The sequence below is a fragment of the Venturia canescens genome, chromosome 2, assembly GCF_019457755.1.
Source record: "Venturia canescens isolate UGA chromosome 2, ASM1945775v1, whole genome shotgun sequence".
Taxonomy (NCBI): domain Eukaryota; kingdom Metazoa; phylum Arthropoda; class Insecta; order Hymenoptera; family Ichneumonidae; genus Venturia; species Venturia canescens.
The window spans coordinates 10,902,969-10,926,486 of record NC_057422.1 but is presented as its reverse complement, the minus strand read 5'-3'; the positions used below and the strand labels follow the sequence as shown (position 1 = coordinate 10,926,486).

The 23,518-nt window shown below is 44.3% G+C and overlaps 1 protein-coding gene and 1 long non-coding RNA gene across 2 annotated transcripts in view; one reads left to right on the top strand and one right to left on the bottom strand.

The window, feature by feature from the left end:
* Su(var)3-3 (lysine-specific histone demethylase Su(var)3-3) overlaps positions 1-23,518 on the bottom strand; it is a 171,571-nt gene that overhangs the window by 96,979 nt on the left and 51,074 nt on the right. The gene's annotated exons all lie outside the window — the stretch shown is intronic.
* On the top strand, positions 19,097-19,840 carry LOC122405855 (uncharacterized). The gene is made up of 2 exons (XR_006259837.1): positions 19,097-19,363; positions 19,527-19,840. It is a non-coding gene; the product is annotated as an uncharacterized lncRNA (long non-coding RNA).

The following is a 23,518-nucleotide window of genomic DNA, read 5'->3' as shown; positions in this document are numbered from 1 at the left end:
GAGCAGTTCGCAGACATATTACGAAAACACGCCAAATGCAACTTAAGCTTAAGTAGAAACAGACGCGCGTACACCGACAGCCAACCACACTCGCATCTTTCGTATCAGTTGCAGAGAGTAAACGCACAAGAAGAAACGATCCGTGGATGCAGCCATCGGGGAATGAGCGAGATAAAAAGAGACCCGCACAGAGCCCGGATCACCTTTCGAATATACCTATATAAATATGCATACATCCATACGCACGTGTATCCCTATAGAATCTTGTGAAACATACGTCGAAGCGCCAAGATTCCCTAATAGAGGGTTAACGGGTATTAACCCAAACAACCGTGCCGGTAATTCCGCAATAGCGGCTCATCAATCTGATTAATCACGTTGATTGCTCGACGCTTGTGAGTGTATCCGCGCACCGGAGTCCCGAAGATTACGGTTTCCCTTGTGCGAGAGCTGCCGCTCTCCGAGAACGAGCGTATATGCATACACGAAAGGCGAGCTTATCGAATTAAAGGGCGTAACTAACATTAACTCCGTCGCGTTGCATTGCCTCGATACTGACCTTTTGCACTTGTGCCAATCACCACATGCATATACGTAGTATTTAGAGATAATACATATATAGCGATACACGTGTACTACGAGTGTACACGCGTTGTGGCATATTCACTTGTTGGCAAACCGAATCGGCTCCGCGACTAGACGGAGCTTGTATCTGCCTCGAGAATATCTCGTCGCGCGTGTGTGTGTGTGTGTTCCACCAGAAGCATACACACAAGCCTACCTTAAGACGCGTGTACGGGTATATGATATGTCCAACGTTATAGTATAATCTCGTGGACGTTTCGTGGTCGTAAGGCTAACGGGTGTGTCAACTCTACAAGCTTGCTCAACAATACATCATGTGCGTGTGTGCACGTGTGTTTTTGAGCAAACGCGAGTGTGCGGATGCGAGCGTGGATGTAAGAGTGGAAGGTTTACACGCGGGGTTTGAGTCTATGTCAATTTTGCAACGAGAGAGAGGGAGAGAGGTCTGTGCGCGAACACATTTAACATGTCTCGCGAGCTTACTCACCGGTGTCTCAGTGTCACGGCCACGGAGCGTTCCAACTCTCCGATGGGAATTGTATACGCTTGGAGCTGGACCACGCGCGGCGAGAGACAACAAGATTTTTCCTCAGTCTTGGCATAATGTCGTGCGTCACTATTTAACAAGAGACGTTCTCTGACAAGCACGATTCTATTTCGTTTCTTTCGGTCGGCGATTCCTGGTGAGGAGGGGGGGAATAATGTTTTTTTCGGAATGGAGCGAATAACGAATGGGATAAAAACGATTTGATGGTGGCGACGAGTTTCAATTTGACGCGGTCAATGAGATGCTTAAAATATCCGATTCGAGCGGTACTAGTTGGATTTTATTTGATTTCAATGAGCTTAACGCGAATATTGCTTATTCAAATTGGAATTATTCGCGCGTGCGTGTGTCTCTGTTCGGGTTTAGAAATAATGGCAGAGGAAAGAGAAACTCGGCATCGCGCTAATCCTTACGTACTTCGTAGTCTCGCCGCAAAGACGTGGAACCGAAAGTCGTCGAGTCAACGACGCGTGCCAAGAGAGACGAAATTCTCATGGAACGGTTCACACGCGTGTTTCGTCGGTGTGTTAACCACAAAAAACAAACACCGCTCATAGATAAAACGAAGAAACTTTAAGCTGGATTATCCGGGGAATGATCTAGGAAGGAAATGTGCGATAAATAAACGACAAGTGGTCCCTCGTGTCTCTCTCTCTTTCTCTCTCTCTCTTTGTCGCTCTTTTTATTCTCCTACTTTTTGATACCACAACGATGGCCTGTACATAAGGGAGCGGTGGATACTGCACATAAGGTACGTACCGGTGTAAAATTTATTTTACGACTTTGGTACGAAGCCAGTCGTTTGTCTTATCTCTTGCTCCTTATAGCCGTTTTCCAACTTCCGGTCAGTATAAAAATCGTAAAGGTCTATTACCGGCACAGAGCTTTTTCACAAGTGAAGTCTCTCCCGAAAGGATTCGCGATCGGGGTGATACTTTATTTTTAGTTTTTAAATATATTTTTTTCTCCTTCTGCTCCTTCAAGTTTTTCCTCCGGTATACACATCTCGTTCCGATTCTCAATGTTTCGTATACTCGTTTTCTCATGGCTCCGCACGAGAGACGATGAGATCGTCTCTCGTTTTGCCGCTGGTGAACCGCGAGCGTTGTTGGCCGCCCGGCCGTTACGGAACCGCGCGCGCGGTAACGTCCCTTAAACCTGTTCGTCGGGAGAGAGATGGACGTGCGGCAAGAAATTCTTTCCGTGTACGCAGTGGTTGGCGGCGTTGCGATGATGTATTCGGTGCCACTTGCGCGTCTCGTGGAATCCCAAGCGAAAGACCCAACGTCTCTGATCGCGCGCCGATAAACTCTTATTCGGTTGGAAATAAAAATACATAGCGAGCTCGCATGTCCCCTTTCTGCCTGCTCTCTCTCTCTCTGTTTCCCTCTTTTTTATTCTCTTTTCTCTGTTTAGCCTCACTGAAGTTTTCGACTAAGTTGAAGTCCCTCAATTCCCTTGCCCGGTGTGCGTCCGCCATCACAGTATTAAGAATGACTCCGTATGAAGCAAAGACCGATTCGTTCAACTCCATCAAAAGTACCGGAAGAATGCTGATGAGGGAGAAAGCAAAAAGGAGGATCGGAAAATCCACGAAATCGTTTTACCTTCACGGCATTGCGTTTTTTGCAACAATGCATCGACGCACATTCGAAAACGGCTCGGAACCAATTTTTCGAGACGAACAAAAGATTTTTGGAATGATAAAACCTCATGAAACTAACGCACCACTATACAACCTCATCAATCGAGGCCATTTAAATGTAATACGCGAGATCACGTGAATTTGATCACGAGTTTTTGTAACCGGTTTATTAACGTAATTATGTAAGAAGTTTTCAATTCAAGTTTTGAACCGGAATTATAATGTAGTTAAAATTATGAACGAGTTCAATGTGTGAAGTAAAATTGTATGGGTTTCTCTCCCATAAAATTCCAATTATAATGCTGCTAAAAGGAGATAGTAAAGGGGAAAAACTACCGTACAAATTTTACATATAACGAGTGGAAAAAAAAACCACGCGAAGAAAGAACAAGAATGAATTAGCCTCGGGGTTAGATCAACGTTGATGATTTATGGCTGGGCACTTTGTTAGTCGTGAAATCTTTACCGTGCGAAATTTTCGCCTTCGTTGAACATCGAGAAACGTCTAAATCACCGATCGGGGGTGCGGAAAGCTTTATGATTGGCTTAATCATCAGTTCGATAATGATCCGCTAAACGAGAAGTACCGGAAGTGCCATAAAACGAGCTTCTCGTGGCATCGATCCATCTCACAACTAGCCCGCGCCCTCTCTGTTTTATCATCTACGATTATTCCGAGTTATATTTCGCACGATTGCTCTTAGTATAATTATACTGCGAGGTAAAACGTATACGAGCCGCCGTATTTGAACAATAGATAAACGGAAGGGCGCTAAAGTACTTCACCGTAAAACTTCCCAGCAAACTTGAACAGCCCCAATCGCGTACAGCGGCTCAATGCCATCCCATGGAGTGTCCTGGAAGTTTCGTCTCAGACTCACAGGATAAGCTAATCGCAGCATTCTCGGGAAGGAAATCCGTCACCAATATTCGAGCCTGATATTCCTTTGATGGAATGCTGATTGATACGTGACAGCCAATCAAGCACCCCTCGAAGGGAGGGGTGGAAATAGGACGACGCCGCACCCCAGTGCAGACTTCGCGCACCAGATTCATCGTCGGCCGCGTTAGTGTCAACATTCCTTGAGTAGAACATGAGAAAAGCGGAGTAACGACTTTTCGTCGTGAGGCCTTACGTACGACGAGAATTTTCTAAAAATCGATGTTTTTTGCAGATTATTATTCTCTATAGTTTTAGGCGTATTTCTGTGAAAGTCGATTGTAGAAATTCCCTGTATAGATCGAAAGTTATTGAAAACGTAACTGCCGGACGGAAGGGCGTGATGCGCACTTGAAACTTTAAATCCGTTTTTTTCAAAACTACTTTTTCTGGCACGGTCTGCATGTTGAATCGTACAGTTTTTAATATTTTTCGATGCTTTTTTTTTAATATTCGAAGTTGTTTTCTCTATAGTTTGTCGAGTCGGATATTTTTGATATTGTGATTAAAAATTTTAAACACAATTAAAGTGTTTATGACACAAAATGCACACTTTTTATAAAACTGCCGTAAATTGCCAAATTTTTCGTACTTCTAAAATCCGGCTCGACAGACCACAACCAGAGCTTCATTTTACAATAATTCATTTACGTTTTGCAGATCTGTCATGAATTTCGAGAAGAAACGATGCAGACCGTGGAGCAACTTTTTTCACAGTGCTTCGGGAAACGTGATTTCTGAAGAAAAAAAAATGAAGTAAATTTTTGTACAAAGTGTAAAAATGATTTTAATTAATTTCTATTGCTATCTCTTCTAAAAGCAGTTTTTCTTTAAACCCGATTTAGGCACTGAACTAAAAGTCGTTACTTGACAATAAATTTAACTCGAAAAGCTGATTGAAAGTCTACGAAATATCAGCATGTAGATGTAAACTGTGAAATCGACTTGCAAAAAAAGTGTGCATGCCCAGAACGAAAATACAAGCGAAGACAATACGCACGCGCTTGTTTGCTAACCCGGTTAACATCGAGGGCTTATCATCATCGTGGATCAAAACGTACACTCGGAAGATTTATCGAGTTACGTACACAACCAGTAGAAATATGGTAGCTATATTAGCACAATCTGTAAAGTGAGGAAAGGGAGCATACAGACACGCGGTATTAAATAGCTCGTTGGTTATATTGGCCAAGTGCAGTTATGATATGCCAACGAGGAAGAGTACCAGGGAGGGAGAAAGAAAGATAGAGGATCTCGACGAATGCGCATACACACGTGTGTGCGGAGCTAAAGTGTGCGTTTAGCATTGTCGAACAAAGCCCCGATATCTCTCGAGGATAAAACCGGAATGTGCGTTTCCAATCGAGCCGGTGATCGTGCCGCGCGGTAAGCGCTCTTCCACACAGAGTGTGGGCTCGCGAGCTCACGGCGCCTGAACCGTTACTCAGGTGCCGTTTCCGGAACTTGATTCTCCCGACTCGCGGATGTTACATCCAGTATATAGTACAGCACTCGTGTGTGTGCGATAAACTCACACGTATAACTGACTGAGGCTGCCGCGAGAGAAGCGAAGGCGAACCAAGGGCGAACGGGACGTATTGCAATATAGCCGCTGCTGGACTCTGGCATTCGCACACGTATATGCCGCACATAGAAACACATCTATGGTGCAAACGATACGGGCTTTTCACTCCAACTCCCGACGCGTCGTGCAAACGCGTCCGCGACCTTTAATGTCACGGAGGCTAATGCAAAACACCACTGCGCGCGCGAGCCTACCTGCGGCATCGAACGACAGGTGTAGCTCTCTATAGTTAGCTCGCCAATTATCCAATCAACGAGTCACGTTCTGAAGGCCGTCATTATACACTGCTGGCCAAATAAAAATAATGCAATCATCGCGATGTTCCTACGGTCGGCCATGACCACTCTCGAGCGCGAGGAACAACCACCATTTTGACAAAATTCTAGCATCTCTCGTGCGATAAAACTGCAGGCGGAATTGCCAAGTTTCGATATTCGGGTGAATAACGTTGGAAATTCACTGAATTCGTGATGCGACGGTATACAATATTTTGAGGAGACTGACAAATTTTAGTGTCCGTTTGGACGGCGCGGTGAAAGAAATCGTTTCGATTATTTCGATAGGACTTAAGGGGGGACCACGATTCGCAGTTATCACAAATGCCTGATTGTTACTGTTGAGTCAGTTTCTATGTTGAACCGCGCCAGCAATATTTTTCCAAAGGTTCGACATCAGTCAAGAATGATCACGCGAAGGTTAAGTATTTCGAATGAAAATTTTTCAAATAAATTTCTGGCCAGTATCGTCCCAAAATTAATGAATTTTCTAGATTCACTCACCGATTTATCGTCGAACCGACTTTATTCTAAATTGTTCGAATAAAAAGATCTTGACCAAATGAATATTGTTGAAACAACGAAATTCCGTTTTCAGAGAGCGGTTAAAATTATTGCAAGATGTCGCTCGCGCGACAACGTTTCGTTTGCGTCGTAACACATTTCATCATAAAATGAACAAATTTATTATTGCATATGACTTTACGATGAAATATTTCACTGAACTAAATGCGCTTTGACATTCATTTTTCTGTTCTGCGGAATAATTACCAAAGAAAAATTAGTACTGAACTTTTTAAGAGTCTCGTTCTGCTGTTCGGACAAAAAGTTTGCATGTTTTTTACGAAGCATTGTACAATAACAAAATATTCTTTTCGTCCCTGAGAATACCAAGGACTAAACAATTTTTTACTTTCCAAGAAAAACCAGTGTGCACATGACAAAATATGCTTTCGTAAGGAAAAACCTTTTCGTTATTTCAAGAGCACAGATAATTTAAACCGGAATATTTGGAGGTACAAAAGCTTAGCCAGCTGATTAAATATCCTGAGAAATCAGTCAAATATTCATAGTTATAGCAGCAGCAAAATATTGTTTTGAGTCATTTTCTCAAAAGACACAACCAAAGATCTTCAACTGCGGCACACAATAACTACAAATAATTAATGTTTGAAACAACAAAATTACGTTATCAGTGAATGCTGGACAAACTTACTCTTAAAGCCGCCGATCATGAGCCCTTTATAATGTAACAGCCGAACTTACCTAAAGAAAAACAGAAAAAAGACAACTTTGATTAACAACAGAAATGTCGGAAAATTTCTTTCACAAGTCTTCTTAAATATCCATACATAAGTACTAAATACAAATGTGAATAAATTCAAAGTTATCAGAACCCTCCGTTGAAGGTAAACTTTAAAAAATTCATGAACGTGTGAATGGAATCAACTGATCGTACGAATGCGCGAGTCTCTCGGATGAACAGTTATCCACCGCCGTGTGCCGACAGCAAAAAAAAATAAGCATCATCAATATGATTTTTTATCGAAACGGCGTTAATATTACAAGAGATTTAACATTGCGTTATCTCATATTCGGAGATCGTGTATTCTGCCTTCACTTAACTTATCGTTTTATACGCGAAGCGGTTCAATTAAAGTATTGATGCGAAGAAAGGCTCGAAGGGAGCGCAAGAACGTTGGACCTATACAGGCCTATCGGTCGTACCGATCATAAAGTACTCTCCATAAGCATGTTCGAGTCAAAATGTGAGATCAGATAATAAAAAAAGAGCGAGGGCAGGAGAGATGTAAGAGTGAGAGAGAGAGAGAGAGAGAGAGAGAGAGAGAGAGAGAGGGGTAGAGCCGAAGGATTTCTTGAGCAGGGTGTAGCGATTACAGTGTTGTGTGCAAATGTACTTTGGGAAACACACCCCGCACCGCTGATATTTCTGGCGGTAGCGTCGTTAGAGAACGGAGAGCGCGAGCAAGAGCAGCGATTGAGGTGGATATGCAGAAGAGGGTGCGTGAGTTTTCTGTCGACAAGGGAAAAGGTATTGGGGAGAAATGAAAGGTGCTTCCGCAGAGTACTTTCATGAAGATTGGGAGAGAGTCGGGGGGAGTGAAGTAGGAAAAGGGGGAGGGAAAGCGGGAATGCTAGATTCTGAAGGGGCAAGGACGAACCGCGAGAAGAATGGGAAACAAGTTGAACAAGCAGGAGCAAAATTTGGGTGATCGATACGGAGACTGAAAGTCCGAGTCGCGCGCGAGCGGTTTCTGGCGAGCGTGGCGGTGCGCGCCACGAGCCTGCGAATCTTTGGCGACATGCAGAAATAGCAAATCTCAGTGTTCGCAGTCCTTCTCTCCTGCGATCTTCGCCTCTCCGTCTCTCTCCGTTCGTCTCTCTTTCTCTCTCAGTCCCTCTCGTTGCTCTTTTCTGTTTTTCTCGAGCTCGCTATCTATGCTTTTCTCTCTTTCCTTCACAGGCGGAGAGTCCGCATCAAGGCTAAATCCAAAGAGGTCTCTCCTCGCGCGCGCGGTCCCTTTGTACCAATGTCCGCGCTTCTGCATACATTCTCGCCCGATAAATATACCCTTTGGCAGCATAATCCCGGGCTCCCCGGGCTTGCGTGGATTCCGCGAGCGCGCACGGTAGCTTCTGAGAACCTGCCTCGAGCTTCTCGTACAAGGGTGCAAGCAAGAGGGAGAGAAGCATATTCCATCTTTATTCTTTCAACTCATCCCTTTCCCTCTCTCCTGCTCTCCGTCTTACTCCGTTTCCCTGTCTTTCGATCTCATGCCGGTTCGGTATTTCTTTTCACATATTTTATCCAGCCTGCTCGATTCCCTCGCTCGCCCCGCTGCCTCTCTCTCTCTCTCTCTTTCTCCATGCCCTTTTTTCATCGTCTTTTTCATCCGTCTCTCTCTCCCCCCTCTTCCGAGTCATCCTTTCCTACCCCAACCGGCACCTTCGCATTTTCTCACATGCTCTCTCACGTGCGTGCGAGAGCTTCGATTCTCTCTTTTCCAGCAGCTTGTACGGACGTCTCGTACGCACTCGATCTCTTTTCTTCTGCTTCGATTCATCCCTCTCAGCCTTCCTCGCACACATTCGGCTGCTGTATATCGCAGTGTGTGCTCTTTTTGCATACGCGTACTTATCTCGGTAATATACGTATTCGTATCTGCCGTGCAGCAGCAGCAGCAGTAGCAGCAGCAGCCTCGAGAATCCCGCGCATTTGCACACTCTCATCCGCTGTATCCAAATGCATAGACGATTCGTGTAGCTCGAGTGTGGATCGTGTGCAGAAGACAGTGATTGTTCTCGCAATTGCACCATTCCTGCGTCCTCGTCTTGTTCCGCGCATTACGCGCGAATATAATTCGTCGGCGAGGGTTATTAGCGCTTCAGGAATTGTGTTGTGTGCATATATAAAAGCACGGGCGCCCAAGGAGGAACGAAATATCAAGGAAATAAAGAGAGTTAAGAGAAGCGGGCGTAAGATAACTCCTCCCGGATCTGCACTGCCACGTGATACGTTCGTTACATTCAACGTGGCAATTTACGTCTTACAGTGCGCAGGAGACAATGCGTTTCCTTCGACATCCTTAGAACTAGCCCGCAGAAGCTCACTCTCATTTACAATATGAATGTGTTACCCCGCGGGGTTAACATTCTCACTCAATTATTCTCCGCATCGTCATCGCAATTACGTTTTATGTTGGAATAATAGGATACAATGAACGGAAGTGCGTGATTAACGCAGCTCCGTTAATTACCTCGTTCCATTTATATTTAACAATATGTCAAAGCAAAATGCGAATTAACAACGTTGCACATTCAAAACTTGATGCTTCGAGCATAATGCGCCGAAGAATTATTGCATTTAGGCTCGGCTCGTTTGCATATTAATGACCTCCAAGGTAAAGCGTGTCTGTCTGCTCTTGCGTAGCGTCTTTAAAACGATTCGCGTACGTAATTTTCTCAGGTTATAGAAGCCGATAACGCGATGAGATGTAACAATGAGGAGAGCAGTTAATGGAGGTAGACACACAGAGTACTCGGTAAATAAATCGTTAATGAAGTGCATCGAGGTTTGGGGAAGGAGCCCGGTGCGGAGGGTGGAGCGGAGCGAGGGGTAGGGGCGAATGAGAAGCTTCGGCATTTAGTTTTAATGGCCGAGGAGGTTCGAAGAATCGAAACTTTAAAGGGCGAGCACAGAGAGTGTGTCTGGCAATCTTCCGGTGTGCTTGTCCGAGCACTGGAAAAAGAGTAAGCGAGGAGAAAGAAATGCTTCGAGAAGAAGAGAAAGATGAACGAATCTTCGGTGCGGAATTCTCGAGAGACGAAGAAGAGACTCCCCGGCCGATGCTTATAGCAATACAAACCGAGTATGGAGAGAGAAAGACCGTCGAACGAAACCGATGCCGAGGAGCACGGAGAAAGAGAGGTAGAGACGACGAGTATGAAAAGTTTGCTCGTCACGCCCAATCGATGAGAACGAGCTATATAGAAGGAACGACCTCCCAAAGTCTCGAGGGCTGCGCCAACTTATATTTATATATAATGCGCCTAGCACACGTACACACGTACGCCCTCGTGTGTGCGGCACGAGAACACAGAGGGCAAGCGAGCGCATCTTGTCCCGGAACATAATAACTGCATCTAAAGAAGTTCGCAACACGTTCGGTGCGCGCTTCGACGAGAACGAAATGATCGACCCGGGCATGTGGCCATCGGCGGAATGAAGCATCCTTGAGAACAAATCATATAAAAAACGTCTTCTGAGAACATTACACGCGAGAAAGTATCCGAGAAAATCTCATTCATGGGCTCAAAATCGTTGCAGGATCCCAATAAAGCCTTGAGATCAACCGTTCAACATTTATAGACGATATTGCCTTTCGATGTACTTTTTGCTCCCTGTAATAATCCTGGAGTACTTGTCCGATGATGGGATTCTTATTTCGTTGCAAATTCTTTCAAAAAATCGCTCAATTTTCATCCTTCACCCGTTACCACTAACATTCCTATCGAGTTGTTTATTTTCCTTTGTTATTCCTAAGAAAAAGCGTCACGACATATTCGAGATTAAGGATATTCGGTACAGGCGATACAATGTTGCCATGCTAAACCATGCTAAAAACATAAAAAATTTCAAAATGTTGAGAATTTTATAAAATTTTGTGAGCATATTCTTTAGTACCAAGTTTGACAATACAATTTTTTTAAGATTTTTCTTCTACACAGTTATCGAGTAATTGATCACTAAAGTTCACGTGTATGAGCACAGCGTTTCCATATAGCTATACATTCCGGGCATAAGAAATCTGCTTTAATGCGTAATTACTCGAAATTTTGTTTGTATTTTCGCACTCGATGTTGAAGAACATTATCACCAAATTTGATCAATTTCTTAATATTTAAACTTCCGTACCTAAGAGGACGGATCAGTCGGTATATCGGAACCGTGAGTGCGAACCGTGATAGCTGCAAATTTCGAAATCGAAATTCTTTGACACAGTTTGACCGATTAAAAAAAGGCTCTGTCAGTCGATTTTGCCATCCTTCTGCGTAGGCGGCTGACAGAGCCTTTTTTTTAATCGGTCAAACCGTGTCAGAGAATTTCAATTTAAAAAATCCCAAGTGAGGTTAGTCGACTGATCCATGCTCTTAAGTTCAAACTCTCCATCCGGGAAGTGAAAGAAAAAAATGTGCTTTCCCTTTGTGCAAACTGCGGAACGTTTCACAATATCTGTGTGTGTGTGTGTGTGTGTGTGTGTGTGTGTTTGTGTCTAGTAAGTAAATCGAGATGTACGCGTACGTATATATGGATCGTGCGCGGATGATTTAACGTTGCCAAGGGTGTAAGTCTTTCGTGATATTAGCTTGTATAGTGGAGCGCGTACTTGGACGCCAAGTGTGTTTACACGCGGCGAGGTGGGGACACGGAGTGTCTAGAGGGCGCTCGAGCGAGCTAGGCCAGCGAGGAGCAGAGAGACCGGAAGTTGTTTCTACGGCAAGCAGAGGCTGCAACAGCATCAAAATGGGATCTCCGGCATGTTTGAGACCTTGCATCAGGAGGAGTGTGCGGGAGAGAGATGGAGAGAAAAAGAGAGAGAGAGAGAGAGAGAGAGTTCTCTTGTTTTCGCCCGCGGCCAATACTAGTTGTGCGGAGCAAAGACGACCAAAAGAGGAACGGCGGGGTGGGCGGGAGGGAGGGGGGGGGGGGGCAGCAAGAGGGTTTATATGCACGCTCGCTTGATGCTGCTCCCGGAGGTTGCCAGGATGTTTGCCTTTCGCGTTAATTGGCACGATGCACTTTCCGCTCATGCGAAACCGTCAAATTAGTTTGCCTTTGGACTAAGTAAAGGGAGAGCTCCTCGTGGGGTTATGCCAAAACTGCAGCGAAAGGTCGGAAAAAAATGAGAAACGCACACGGGAGCATGCCCGACACGGGCTTTTATTACGTTGGACATTGCGCACACGAGCACATCAACCATCAACATATTTTGCTCCGGGGCCTTAAGAGCTACAACGCGTTGCGCAGCAGCCGATCGTAGATCGGGCAGCATGTTTATCTTCAATTTTCTGTATCATATACAAATAGGGGGGCTCTTCTCTTCAATACGAATTTCACGTTCTTATTGATCCATCTACGTGAGTGGATTTCTTTTTTTCTGTAAACTAAATTTATGGATGTGCCTCGGTACTCCCGTTAGATCTAACCCCGAGCATGGTATTTTTTTCTTCAAACCATATCGCAATTCCATTTGATGGTTTTATCTGGTTTTTTTGCTCCGAGACGTGCAAAGGTTCGTGGTTGTACTAGCCTCCTCGGAATGCGATACTCCCCATCAACCTGATGGATGTGTACAAATGGGCTGTGATTTTCTGCGCAAAAGTGGGCGTTACGGATAGTCAATGTTTGAGTGAAATTACAAAAATCCGACGAAAAATATTCTAAATTCACACTAGACAGAGCGGAAGATGTGCACAGCATATTTGTAACGTGAAATTGAAACTGGAGTTCTGGCCTGAAATTTAAATCCATGTAATTCGGGTAAAGTGTTTTTCTGCGACTCGATTCCCCCTCTCAAGATTTTGAGAAGTCGAGGCAGTCGTGATCGAACGACCGAACGAATAGGTCCGATGTCACATAAAAGGGACTACTCGAAGCTAAAATAAACAAAAAAGTTTACTTTTTCCTTGCAATTATTGTCAGCGATACCAATAAAAAAATAAGTGAATAAATTTTGTTCGATCTTTAGTATTTTGACATTAATTCATTGAAGACCGTATAAAACTGTTGAACATTGAAAATTAGCGAACAACTGCATGGTCAAATACGAGAGAAAAAATATGCAATTCATAAAGCATGCTACGCTGCACCAAATCGCCGCGTTTATACATCCCTAAACGTCCTCGTTATTTTTCGTCTTACTTTCCGCGTATTGTGGCCCCCCGAGAAACAAATAAAAATGTCTCGTTTGCTTCTGATAGATTTACGGCAATTCTCGAGATTGCCCGACAAAAGAGAGACAGAGCGATGAGAGAAGGAGGAAAGACGCGAGAGCGGCCGGGGGGAGGTGGAAGGGTCGGGCCAACCTGTCAACGTGGAACACCTTGTTAGCCATTAATTATTCGTGAATTTGGCGCTGGAAATGTCGGAAAGCCGGCTGCTCGGCGTGCGACAGCTCCAACAAGCGTATCGAGGAGAACCGGCCAACCAGCGCTGTTGCCATACCTTTTCGCTTTCTTTACCTCCGCACTCGTGAATTGCACGTGCTCTCTGCAGTTGCTCCCACTGCACCGTGTATTCGTACTTCTCTCCCTTCTCGTCGGTTTGCACTGCTTCCCCCCCCTTTCCCCGCCACTCCCCCCTCGCCGCTCCGCCGTTCGTTTCCTGGTGCATCCAGAGGGTTTGTCCAGGCAATCTCTCTTCCGAGCCAACCTCCTATTCGACACGTAAACCTACAGCCACGATGCAATTTCATTTAGCAAACGAGATGGATCAAATTTTTTCTCGACTCAACATGCTGAGATGGTTTTTTTTTTCTTTTTTTTTTTTTATACGTTTTTACAATCTTTGGAAATTCTTAAATGTTGAAGTTATTATATATTTTTCATGTACTTTATGAAGGTCGTTGCTGTGACGATGTGAGAATTGACTATTGATGTGTGCCAACAGTGTTGTCAGTTGGTCAAATAAAGTTCTTGTTCGTAGGATCGATTGTATTTTTTTTACCTATAACAAAAACACTAAATAATAAAGTGGTGCTGTTATAATAGTAAATTCGTGACTTTGATGTTAATTGAGTATGGGACAAATGTCAGTGATTTTCATTACACCGTGACAGAGGCACCGTGTTTATAATATTTCGTAAAAATTGCTTCTCAGATGTTCGTTAAGTGATTAAGGATTCTGAAGGGTTATTCAGAGGCACGATTTTTTATTTCACAGTTTCGTTGCGAGGATTTATGGTGCTTTTAGGAACAACGTATCGTTGTCTAAGCTACTGTGAAAATTTAGAGTATTGAAAATCTTATTATATTTGGAATCGTGGAGTGGAAAGTTATAATTTTATCCAGACGATGCGGTAATATTCGATCGACCGTGGACATGGCAGCTGATCAACATTTCTGAACACTCCTGAGGTCGTAAAGATCGAAGTTAATTTCGATCGACTTTCGGTTAAAGTGGCTTTTTACATCATATTCAAGTTAACCTCATCGAATCAGTTTCGATCTTAAGCTTTCTCTTTCAATACTTGAGGTCGAGCTGCTACCGCGCGTCCCCCAATCTCACAAGGGTCGCGATAATTATAATATTAAGAATAATTATGATTATAATTTTAAGAAAATTGCAATCTGAATAAGAAACTCTAAAAAAAATGGTGAAAAATTGTTCTCGGTAGTGGCTACTATTTTGCGTCATAGAAGCAGAAGTCGAAAAGTAATTGAGATTGGCTCCTCACTGGTGATTTAACTAATTGGATTTCTCGTTGGCTCGATCGGTTGGAATTCCTTGTATCAAGCATGCTAAACTATTTTAAACGTAAAATTCTTCTTCCAGCTAATAAATCAAAGATGACACGTTTTCGTAATGATTAATAGTCAAAAGATGTTAAAGGATTTGTAGATTTCCATATTTCACGAATGAATGAAAAAAGTCAATGTGGGATCGGTGTACTGGGAAGGAAGAGCAAGACAAACCCTTGGCTTTTTAAGGGGCTCCACCCATCGAACGATTCATATACATCGATATATTTTGTACGCATATAATGCCTGGTTAGATACCTGGACGAGCGTAGACGCGTGTGTATTGGTATATTGAATAGTGAGAGAAGAAGCGAGTGGCCGATAGTACAAGAGAAGCTGCGAGGGCGTAACGAGCAACGGCGAGAGTCACGGTCATGGAGCAACGTTATAAACAGACAAAGTCGGCTGCGTGAGGGCTAATTAGACGAAAAAGGCGATGGAATTCTATTGTTTCATAGTCGGTTAGAAACGGAGAGATTGTCGCTTGGCTCACCGAAAATAATAGGCCTCGGTCCTTATTGCGTTGGTAAGAGAATAGTTTTATTTTGCCTCTCGCGTTATGCAATTTTTAGTCGCTCCGTTTAAATGCTGCTATTATAGGTAAATGTTGTTTGAAAGCGTGTACGATGTGGTGTTGCCGGTTGAATTTGGGCTCGAATAATGGCTCCAACGAGTTCGATGACCCGCGGCGACACTTGCGTGTTTCTCTTTTTCCTCTTTCGTTCATTCGGTGGTTGTTTTTCTTAGCGTTTGCGTCGAGTGCCGCGCTGCACATGTGACCCCTTAGGAGAGTCGTCGTGGCAAAAACACAGCGACTCCCTCGTGTTTTAGCGTAGTGCATAGAATCAAGCTCCGTTGTAACTACACGCAGGAAGAGAAACGAGGAGGGAGAGAGAGAGAGAGAGAGAGAGAGAGCACAGGAGAGGCATAGTACGAGAGAAAAAGGAGCGACGAGCTTGCTCGAGACTCGATGAATGACGCTTTTGCTACCCACCATCAACGAAGAACCAACCGCTCGAACCCAACCAATAAACTTTAGCCCGGCTATTGTTTTATAAATCGTAAAATTTAATAGCTTCTCGCGAGATGTGTTAGATGGTACGACGACGCGATAGGGCCCCATGGATATTGCGAGTTTGCCCTCGCTGCTGTACGCGACCACGACATAAATGTTTCCACGCATACATGCCCGCGCGCATGTACATGTGTGACGTCGACTACGTACAGCTTTTTATTATATACGCCGCGTTCATTGGGATATTCGCGTCGTCCGCGACCGCGAGGATTATTATACACGCGTTCATTTCTTTTCCTCCCCCGCGGGCGGGCGCAGGCGATGCTTTCGTCGCAGCTGCGCTCGAATCTTTCAGGCTAAATAGTGCTCCCCCGAGCACATTCACGGCTGCGCGTATGAGCCAACTGGCGGAATAGGGTGGTCGAGAAATGTGATAACCTCGCGGTTTATCTATCCGAACGGCACGAATCGGAATATCGTTAAAATGCGAAACCCGCAGATTTTGGGGTGCGAAAAAACAACGACCGGCCAGGAAGAGTCTGTATAAATTTGAAACGATTGTTGCAGCGAGCTCGCTAGTTTCCGCGCCAATAAAAATATCGAGGTCGATGAAAACGTAGAGTGCCTTCCCCCAAAACCGCAAAAGAAAGATGCGACCGCGCGATACGAATGTATACCTCGATCCACCGCTTTCCTCCTTTCTCGTTCTTCGAAGCGATGAATATCATCGAGAAAACAATTAACACCGGCTGCACCCGGGGAGGGAGCTACACCGAGATGATCTTTGGAGCTCGTCGTCGCGCGGAGTAAACACATTATTCCATGCTAAGTATCTTTCTTGAGCACCTTAACGCTCTGACGCTTCGACGCAGCGCCGCGTCCTCTTACGTCTCCCTCCGTTATGTACTACGCCGTAATGCCATAAGACTAGCTTGTTTGTAAAGGGCACACGACCACGGAGGAGCGGACCATTTTTTCGTCGTTTAATGTAATCGCGCGCATAGTTAGCACACCTTTGGCTATGAGATACTTTTAACATGCAAGGCCTTTGTGGTTCACCACCAATTTCAATTGCTAATTTGCCTACCTCCCGAGCTATGACAATAAATATCAAAGCACTCAACACGTCGGCACATAATAACGTACAATACTGCCGCTGCTGCTGGTGCACACGGTTGCGTTAAACGCAACTATTTTCTGCTTAGTTTCCCTCCGCGACTACCGAGTGAAATGTAATTCGGTTAATGCACCCGATATTTTCGTGTGAATTAGAATCTTCACAGGCCTTTCATTATTATAAACGCTGTGCGCATGCATTTGTATTTTCGAGCACAAAATATATGGGGAGTTTGAAACGTGCAAACGTCGACTTTGTCGTGAGATTGTCTGTACATTGCGAAGTAACACGGAAAATAAAACATGTTGAAATCCATATAGATACACATGTGTAGTACGTATCCAAGAGGTTCGTATAATCGCGGAGAGCTCGGCTTGTAGCAATAACGATGTGGAATAAAAAAGGGCCAATAGGCTGAAAGCCGATTGCGAGTCGCGGTGTGTTTTTTTAATCTTGTACGAGAAGAAGAGAGAAGCGCGCGCTGCGAGGAAAGAAGAGTTCACGAGGGAGTGAGAAAAGGTAAGAGTGAATGGGAAGAGGGATGAAGAATGAAGGGCCAAGCCTGTGTGTGCGCGCGTGTGTGTGCCATCATAACGTGAGATTGGCCGAGACCCATTGGTTTTTCGGACTCCCCGAAAGAAAGAGTAAGCGAGGGAGAGAGAGAGAGAGAGAGAGAGGAGAGGAAAAGAGAGGAGCGTCCTGTATGCGCCCGCGTACACATATATCGTATGTCAATACTTTTTCCTTTCGTTCTGTATGTAAATCCGCGAGAGGAAGGTAGAAAGAGGCCCGTGGGGGCGCGAGAGGGCAGCATCAATCAATGGCAGACGGCAGCTGATTAAAAATTGCGCAACAGGCATGAATTATTAATGCGACAATAAACGTGCAAATTCTGGGGCGTTACGAACTCCCCTTGTTTCCCGTAACTCTTTCGACCGTTCGATTCAACGAATATAGAGACAAAAAGGAACGAAGTTGCGTGGAAATCCGGTACGCGCGTTCGATAACGAGTGAAAATTCGTAGTACCTTTTCTCGAGTAATAACGCGACTCGAGTATTTTTAAAAAACATATCAAAAGAAACTCGAATCACTCCGTAATCGTTTTTACGCCCAGGAATTCAAACGTGAAACGAGTTTTATATATAAACTGTCTCTCCGTATCCTTCCCGTCATGTTAATACAGTGATTATGTTTAATTGTGAATTTTTTCGCTGCTTTTCTCATGATTTCTCGTATGCAAAATGCATCAAAGCAATTACATATTACCCGCGTATCACCACACAAATATACAATACGCGACACAGGCTATAATAGCACCGGGAGAACTTATGCGAATAACTTCATTTCTCTTAAATGGAGTATAATTTAAAGTTGCTTACACAAGTGCCGGGTCTTGGCGTGTGTGCATGTACGCGCCACGAAACTTATCAATGCCAGGGTGGGTTTGGTCAAAACGTGACTGACGCAGAGAGAAAAACCGGCCCCTTCATCTCTCAACGAAAAGGAATAATTTTCTCGATCCGGTGCACACATCTCTCGCTGACACGGTGTGCATGTGTGCCAACCTTTTATTCGTCAGTCCAGCATATCTCTGTATACTCGACAATCATAATAATAATAATAATAATGATAATCATTACGATTATAATAATAACATTTGAAACGGGAGTAGAGCAAATTTATATATGTTCTCATATAATTCATGCATGCACAGGCACACACACGCACACACACATTTTGTATATAAAATATCAAGGCGTGTGTATTTACAGGAATGAGATTGCGCGTGCGAGAGCGGGCGAGAACGGTTCAGCGGGCGTTGCACAAGTTAAATCGCGCCATGAACGTACGATGAGAGTAACATACAGGATAGCGGAGAGTTCAAGACCCGTAATTAGCCTTGTCCGAGGATGCAAATTAACTTGGGGACTGCTGCCGCCCGCGACTTTATTTCATTTCGTCCTCTTTTAATGCGCCTGCTTCTCTTTGCTCGCTTTCTCGCGCGCGAGCGCGCTTATATTCTTCTCCTGATTCTTATACCTTACTTTTGCTGCTCTTTCCGCTTGCTCCTCTCATCCAGTGAGTTTGTATATACGTATGCGCGCACGTACATATTGTGTCCATATAGTTTATAAATTGCGAAATCCCGTGAGTTACGCACATTTATAGCCACGTATATGGATATTTTAATCGTTTACGTTCAATGAACCGATCGCTCCGACACGATTTCAATTATCAGTTTCGCCTCTACCCTCGTTATTCTAAAAGCAATAAATTCCCGTCACTCCGGTGATATAAACTCAAACGACCAACGTGTGCTAGAGCACTTTGAAATCAACGAGCAACCGTTTTACAGCACGTTCCACGACTCTTGTTTTGCTCCGGTGGCCCCCCGATAGAGTAACCATTTGTTGCAAGGGTTTGCAAAGTTGATTTCATTATTCGCCCTCGCCGACGCGTTCTTCGGTATATTTTACACCGCAACGACATCGATCCCCGCGGGACTTAACAACGAACGACGAAAGTACAAAACTCCAAACTCGTTCTCAAATTTTTGGCGTCCTTGAATAACACGCAACAAAATTTCTCGATATCGATCACTAAAAAAACAGTACGAATAACAAGTACGCTTATATCTCATCCTTAAAAAATGTCAGGCGAAATATATAATTGCGTCGTAAAGCGCCCGCGTGCTATCGCCGCACGATGCGATAAACGAGTGGGCATTAATTATGTTTTCCAATTACGGCAATTAAGTGCATTCTTTTTTTCAGATAAATCATCGTCGCGGAGAGGGCCGAAAAAGATTGTCACGATGGAAATAAGAAAAGAAAATACAAAACCACCATAAAAGCAAGTAAAATAGTTTATACCTCTTTCCGCGCGGAGAGAGATTAAGATTAATGTAGCCTATATTGGTACTTGAATACACGCCTCTGATCGCACCAGCTCAGAATCTTTTTAATAGCAAGAGACATCGTAATAGACGTTAAATATTTTGCAGACTCGCGATGACTGCAGCACTTTGGTGTTAATAGCCCCATACGATGATGAATAAACCAAGAAGATCTGTTGACTGCTCAGTGTATTTCTTGCCTATATATTGATATATACTACCTGTATAAATGAGAAAATCATTACGCATATGTGTGTGCATAGATTGAGAGAACCGAGGTGGTCGGAGGCGCGAGCGCGTGTGACCGCGCGCAACACCGGTTTCTTCGAGTGTGGGCTATCGTGTGCTATATTTATACGTGTATCTATGTATATACATGCGCGTACATATAAATACGACACATGTATGTATATACAGGTACGTAGTTAACGTTGGTCCGTATAGATTCGTGAGGCGGTCGCGGTGCGCAATCTTCATCGAGCACTTGGCAGCCTCGTAAAAGTTAATTAATTAGACGAGAGAAGGGACGAGTGGCCGCGGGATAAGAACGAGATAAAGCGGAATTGCGTTGGTGTCCGCGGGCAGGAGCAAGCGGGAGCGCGACGACGAAGAGGTCGCTCGAGCGCGCGCGCTCGTTTTGCCTGGTGGCGAGCTGCTCTCACGAATGCGCGATCGCACTCGCTCCTCGGTCGACCGCACCGTGTCGCGTGTGTCACACACGAGGAATAGGGAAGTGCTCTTTCAAGATTCTCGTCATATCGGAATCCTGCTCGTTTACAGGGACGCACACGCGAATGTGTGCGACGACGAAAACATATCAGTCGATCTGCTATTCGAAAAGAATGAGACGACCTAGAGATAAATATAATAGTCGCGAGGGAATGATAATAACGAGAGGAAAAAAAGCATCTTCATCAAGTTTCCGGTGGCACTGTCACGATACGAGGGGATCAACGAGGGCGTTAATTAATTAGCGGCAGATTCGTATATCGGTAGAGCTATTAGTTCATGCTTTCCTGTGTCCAGCATAGCCAAACTGGCTTCTGTACTCCGCTCTTCGACCGATAATATTTACAGTACTATTTCAGTCCTATTTCGAGGGGCTTAACGTCGTCCTTCCTTTTTTCAACAGCAGCATCCGTCGGCTCGCTCGATTCCACTATTTATGACTCTGCTTGATTGCGTGACGTTTCGACGATACGATTTTGACGGTTCATTGGATTACTACTCTAATCGAAAATACTTCAATTCCGGACTGTTATTTGAGCATAAACGTAATTCGTCGTCACTCCGAGTCTTTGAATAGTTTTCCTCGAATCTGCGTTCGTTTGTGCTCGCGCTCGGTGTGCTCTCGTTGGATTCGACGTGATCGAATTTTGTCTGCTGCACACCGAGCAAAATTTCGCTGGACGCGAAAACAACTCTTGGTACTGCTGCTACGATATGAATTCGAACGGATAATAAAACGTCGTGCTTCGTCGAATCTAAATTTACGGCAAGTATGCGATCGACTTTTTTTCTCAAGATGTAAAGCTCGAGAAATCCTCGTGTGACCCACCCACGCGCCCACGTCCCTATCTCCGCGCGAAGACTTTTCAACACCTGGTTTTAAAATGTAGGAAAATAAAAATAATCCCACGGCGCCGCCGACGTAATTGTGTCCGCGATTAGGAAAAAGCACAACGGTGCATTAGGGAATAAACGAATTTAATATTTGAAAAAATAAAATAAAACAAAAAATAAAAAGAAAGAAAAAACGAGAAATTATATCGGGCGTGCTCAAATAAAGGTAATTGGGTGTGAAATTTTTGTCTCTCTCTCTCTCTCTCTCTCAATCTCTCCCCGAAATAACGAATGAAATTGTGCCGGGACATGACGAAGCCAGAAGAGAGGTTTCTGGGAATCAAGGGAACATCGTAATGTCCACGGGCACATATATAACACGCGAACATATATAGAAGTGGACGAAGGGGTACCTCATGACCATTCTTCACGCTCCGTAATTTGAGAAATTTACTTCCAAATGACAATGCGTCTGGGCCTTATACACACGTATATGCACTCAACATAGCTCGATGTGCGAGCGTGCCTGTGTGTATGTATGAGGGCACGAAGGATCGATGGAACGGTGAGAGTAGGAGGAAGCGGGCCAGCCAAGTAATTGGACGTTAAAAGCGAGCGTGCGTATGTAAGGCTGTAACTTTTTTCACGAGGGTATTTTTTCAGGACTCCTTACCCGTCTTCCTACTCACTTTTGTGGGGTTTTTCTCTCGCTCGTTCTCATCCTCTCTCGTGTTGCTTTCAGGGTATTTGTCTCCGTTGAAATTTCGGAGACAAGGCCGCAGTCATGCAGCTTGTGCTCGTGTCGCTTTTCGATCTTTGGATAGCGAAACTCGCGCTCATAAAGACGTTGAAATTTCAAGCGAATGCCCCTTTCCATTTGGGCGCAAAGGAGCCTCAGGATTTACAATCTATTCGTGATATATCCGCGGGGAAAGGCGGGCGTCTCCGGAACGCTCGCGGAGAACTCTCAATCCGTACGAGACGCGACAGAGCAGGCGCAGGGAGGAAAAATATATAAAGGAAAGAGGCGAGAGAAAGAAATTTAAAATTGTTAGCGACGGAAAAAATCGCGATCGTTAATTCGCCCGTGCTCCTGTCTTGCCAAGTATCTCGTCCGATCGTCTTCACTCTCCCCCCCCCCCCCCCCTCTCTCTCTCTCTTTCTCTTTCTCCCTAGGTCTCGTCGAATCAGATCTGAGGATTTACTGAACACGATATGTTCCAGTGGACCAGTCCATGCACACGAGCCAGCAGAACCCATAGCAGCGAGACGTAACGTACGATCGAGGAAAAAGAAAAACGAGAGAGAGAGAGAGAGAGAGAGAGAAGGAGTGAGTACAGGGAATAAGAGTGTCGCGTCGCGAGAAAAACGCGTCAGAATCGCAACATCGATCGGTCGTACGTCCTCGGGAATACAAGCGATGAGAGTTAGCCACTTCTAAGCCTTCGTCCTGTGTGCTACACACAGCTTTAGCTGATGCAGCGGCAAATGCTGCTGTGTCTGGTTTGTTGGTCCGGATTTTACGAGATTCGCGCCTCGCGCGCTTCAGGCCCGACATCCTTATACATATACATACGTTCGAACGAAGATGCCAACTCCCGAGCAAACGATTCGAAGATAAAGAAGAAAAGGCGAAAGAAGTGGAGAATCGCGTAGGTGTCTTGAAGTCTTAAAGTCCCGAGATTGCAAAACACACACACGAACACACGAAGGAGACTCCGTGCATCGAAACTAAAAAATTCTCACTTTTTCTCGACCGTCTCCCCGAACGAAAGATATTCGAGTTTTTACGGATGATGAAGCAGAGATCAGTAACGATCCAACATCATGTTCGTCAGTACGGAGAGAAATTCATTGCACAAAGAAAATCAAATGAATCGATGTAAAAACAAAAAATATAACGTCCAGGACGCACGTATTCTTGATTTTACTCGTAAAATTTCTTGAATTTATTACGAAAGTAAAATTGTAGAGAATTAAGATCTATAACGTATCGATATGTATGAAATATGTTGAGATCGTTATGACGATCGAGATGAAAGGGAGGACTTTAATTGTTTTATAGAAAGCGAGAAAAATAAAAGAGCGACAGAAACGCGAATATCAAGACATGATTTTTCTGTACCGGAATCCAAAAATTTTCTCGTTCTAATAAAGCCTAAAAAATCGTAATACGAAATGCATTTGGCTAATTTTAAATTAGCAATTTCCGTAATTTTTTCGACGCCCTTATGGAATCGAAAAAAAATGTAAAATTGTCGTGACACACTTTCCAAACAGTTAGGCACACTGGCAATTTCTTTTTTT